Source organism: Protobothrops mucrosquamatus, unplaced genomic scaffold, assembly GCF_001527695.2.
Source record: "Protobothrops mucrosquamatus isolate PMUCROS unplaced genomic scaffold, P.Mucros_1.0 scaffold703, whole genome shotgun sequence".
In the NCBI taxonomy this organism is placed as follows: Eukaryota; Metazoa; Chordata; class Lepidosauria; order Squamata; family Viperidae; genus Protobothrops; species Protobothrops mucrosquamatus.
This window is the reverse complement of record NW_015386985.1, coordinates 115,161-119,811: the sequence shown is the minus strand read 5'-3', so window position 1 is coordinate 119,811 and position 4,651 is coordinate 115,161.

The window sequence follows — 4,651 nt, the reverse complement described above, 5'->3', positions numbered from 1 at the left end:
GATGGAAACTGATCAAGGAGAGAAGCAACCTAGAACTTAGAAGAAATTTCCTGACAGTTAGAACAATTATCCAGTGGAACCACCTGCCTCCAAAAGCGGTGAATGCTCCAACACTCCAGCAAAGCTTCCCCTTTTATACTCAGGTTCTTAAACGGACACAGACTCCTGCTGAGTCATTTCTATCATTGCATCATCCACCTTACATTACATTACACCATTACATGAACTGTTTAGCTATTAAATGATTACCTTGACATAAATAAATAAATGGATTTTTAGAGATTCTACCCGCTTTTGCCAAACGAAAGCAAGTGAAAGCAAACAATATTCACTTTTTCTCTCTTTTTTAGATTTAAGAACAAAGTGCTCCAATATCTCAGGGGCTGCCACAAAGAAGAGGGAGTCAAGCTATTCTCCAAAGCGCCTGAAGGCAGGACAAGAAGCAACGGATGGAAACTGATCAAAGAGAGAAGCAACCTAGAACTAAGGAGAAACTTCCTGACAGTTAGAACAATTAACCAGTGGAACAACTTGCCTCCAGAAGCGGTGAATGCTCCAACACTGGAAGTTTTAAAGAAGAGACTGGACAGCCATTTGTCTGAAATGGTATAGGGTTTCCTGCCTGAGCAGGGGGTTGGACTAGATGACCTCCAAGGTCCCTTCCAACTTTATTATTATTATTATTATTATTATTATTATTATTATTATTATTATTATTATTATTGATCATCGCACAGTCAGCCAGATGTTCAGACTGGATTTGGCATTTTGTCTACCTATCGAGTCCTTTCCCAGGACCTGGGATAGGCAGATACTACTACTACTACTACTACTACTACTACTACTACTACTACTACTACTATTATTATTATTATTATTATTATTATTATTATTATTATTATTATTATTATTATTATTATTATTATTATTATCATCTTTTCCGGGTTGGGAGAACATGAGCTCAGTTCAAGCCAGTTAACCTTTTTTTTAAAAGAATTCTCCCCCCCCAATTGAAAGAAGTCGAGCATTTCTTTCCATTACACTACAATCTCCCCCCAAATAAATCCTTTATAAAAGACCCCTTTCCCTCCATTTAGCCGCAGTGTTTCTCAACCTTGCCAATTTTAAGGCATGTGGACTTCAACTCCCAGAATTCCACAGCCAGCATTGCTGGCTGTGGAATTCTGGGAGTTGAAGTCCACATGCCTTAAATTTGGCAAGGTTGAGAAATACTGCGGAGTCTGCCTCTTGTTCCCAGAGACGCCCAGTCCAGTCCAGTGCCATCTACCCACCCGGGATCCTCGCATGCTCAGGGGACCCTCTTGGGAACCGGGGCCGAGGGGAGACTCCGAGCTACCTTTCTCCTTGCGAGGAAAAGCCCCCCTGGCAGGAGGGGACCGGAGGGGAAGCAGCCTCGCCAGTCCGGAGCTGGACAGAGCCAACCCCTCCCGACGCGTCCATCGCCGGGACTGAGCGGAGAAGCGCGCGTGCTCAGACGCAGCCGTGAGGCGGGGGGGCGGGGCTTCTTCTCCCTTCGGGCCCCGCCTTCCGCAAGTAACCACGCCCCTTGCTGTCAGCCGGGTTGTTTTTTTCCCCTGCCTGGGAACTTTGGCTCGCAGCAGGGAAAAGCTTGGATTCAGCGTTGGCCCCGCCCACTGGGTCCCTTTCCCCCCCCCCAACCTTCTAAATGGGATTTTCCTTTGGGTCGCTTTTCATTTCTCCTTTGCAGAGACCAGAGACCTTGGAAAGAGGTGGCTTTAGAAGTTGGGGGTGCGTCATCACTGGGGGTTTTGAGGAAGACCCCCCCCAAAAAACAGCTACTTGTCTGAAATGGTATAGGGCAGGGGTCTTCAAACCTGGCCCTTTTAGGACTTGTGGACTTCAACTCCCAGAATTCCTCAGCCAGGCATGCTGGCTGAGGAATTCTGGGAGTTGAAGTCCACAAGTCATAAAAGGGCCAAATCTGTTGATGTTACACTATATAACAGCAGCAAGGACATTGATTGCTCAAAATTGGAAAAACGAGATATTACCGAATATGGATGATTGGAGACAGAAAGTTTCATATTTTGCAGAAATGGCAAAAATATCCGCATACCTGAAGGATCAATATCAGGAGAAATTTATTTTGGTATGGAGAAGATGGACAGACTATATTCAGAGAAAATATGAAATGAATAATTATCATATAGCTTTTGGCTAATTATTGTTATTTATAAATATTTTTATATATACTTTATATATATATAGTTTATAGTTAAGTTGATTGTATATTAGAGTTATAGTAAGTTTATACTTGTTTATATTATGAATGGGTTGTTTGGGTTAAATTTGGATTACTACATGTTTATTCCTGTATTCAGCTCTGGGAAGTCCGGGGGGGGGAGGGGGAAGGGGATTAGGGGAAAGAAATTATAAAAATTGATATATTTATATGTTAGAGGTAAATAATGGAATTGTATTGAGAAGAGGAGATGCTCGGCTGGTACCCCAAACTGCACTCGATGAGGTGGTTAAGAAGGGAGATGGGATGTAGGTAGGTAGAAAGGAGGAAGGAGGAGAGGTTGTGGGTCTAGAGGGAGGAAGGATAGGAAAGTGAATGAGGGTGGAGGCAAGGCGGGGACTGCCGAGCGTTTCCGAAAATGTATTGACTAGGATTATCTTTTTTGTTTGTGTATGTAAATGCATCATATTGGTATTTGCTGTTTAATTACAAAAATCAATAAAAATTTTATTTAAAAAAAGGGCCAAATCTGAAGACCCCTGTGGTATAGGGTCTCTTGCTTGAGCAGGGGGTTGGACTAGAAGACCTCAAAGGTCCCTTCCAACTCTATTTTGATTGATTGATATGAACTCCCAACAGGTGTCCTTGGATCAGGAGCCATGCACTTTTTCCCGGGACTTCCTTCTTGAGAATTTGGAAATGGTGGCCCAGTTGAGCTGTGTCCAGCCAGAAAGGATCTATATATATCTTGTATCTTGGGGGTGTCTTTTTCGATACCAAAAAAGTACAGATCACATCTGCCTATCCCAGGTCCTGGGTAAGTACTCGATAGGTAGACAAAATGCCAAATCCAGTCTGAACATCTGGCTGACTGTACGATGATCCATAATAATAATAATAATAATAATAATAATAATAATAATAATAATAATAATAATAATAATAATAATAATAATAATAATAATAGTGGTAGTGATGGTGGTGGTGGTGGTGAAGGAAGGGATCTTAGAGGTCATCTAGTCCAACCCCCTATACCATTTCAGTGCTCAACGTACGACCACAATGGAGCCCAGAATTTATATTACTGAGAAATTTGTTAATTGAGCTTTGCCTCATTTTGCAACTTGTCTTTTCACTTTTGTGAAGTGAATCACTGCAGTTGTTAAATTAGTAACATGTTTGTTAAGTGAATCTGGCTTCCCCATGGACGTGGCTTGTTAGAAGGGCACAAAAGAAGACCACACGGCGCTGGGATACTGCAACCGTCATAAATGTGAACCATTTGTCAGCCAAATGCAAATCACGTGACCGTGGGGATGCTGCACTGGTCATAAGTGTGAAAAATGATCACAAGTCACTTTTTTCAGTGCCATTGTAACTTTGAATGGTCACTAAATGAACTGTTGTAGGTCTAGGACTACCTGTACTTTATCACTTTTTTTCCATTTTTTTTTGGTCATCAAGTTTTTGATACCTTGCTAGGTGACTGGTGGTACTCGAATGTTGCCATATGTTGCATATTTTATATGCCATATAAAAGTGGTACAATCGGTGAAAAGGTTGAAAAGCCCTGTTCTAGTCCAGCCCCCTGCTCAAGCAGGAGAACCTATACCGTCTCAGATAAGTGACTGTCCAGTCTCTTCTTCAAAATCTCCAGTGATGGAGCGCCCACAATTTCTGGAGGCAAGCTGTTCCGCTGGTTAATTGTCCTCACTGTCAGGAAGTTAATTCCAGATTGCTTCTCTCTTTGATCAATTTCCAACCATTGTTTCTTGTCCTGCCCTCAATTAGAATTTTTTAGTCTACAAAGCTCAAAGCAGGAGTAGTCACAAAACCCATGTCTTTACGTAGCTTGATTGATCACTTAGGGCAGTGATGGTGAACCTTTTAGAGACCGAGTGCCCAAACTGCAACCCAAAACTCACTTATGCATCGTCGGGTGCCGGGTGGGTGTGGCCATTGGGTGGGCTTGGCTGCGGTGGTAACGGCAGACTGGGTGGGACTAAAAAGTTCAATCAATCCCAACTTTGCAAGGTCTTTTTTTCCCGTGATAAGTTGAAATTGACTGATTGATTGAACCTTTTTTTTTTTTTTGCACACAGCGGCGGAGGCCTAAAGTGAAAAGGTTTTATAAAACCCAGCTGAAGGCCTAGGACTGGGGCGATGGTGCGCGTGCCCACAGAGAGGGCTCTGAGTGCCACCTCTGGCACCCGTGCCATAGGTTCGCCACCACTGACTTAGGGCACAAAGCAAGCTCACAAGATTTACCCCCAATTTATTTCATTACCAAATACTTTCCAAACCACTGTACAACCTTGATAAAATTAGGCCTAAATTTCCAAACTATCTTCAAAGTTTAATATAAGATATAACAGTATTTTACATTGAATAATTTACATTCCACACCCTGCAAGTGTTGGTAGAAAC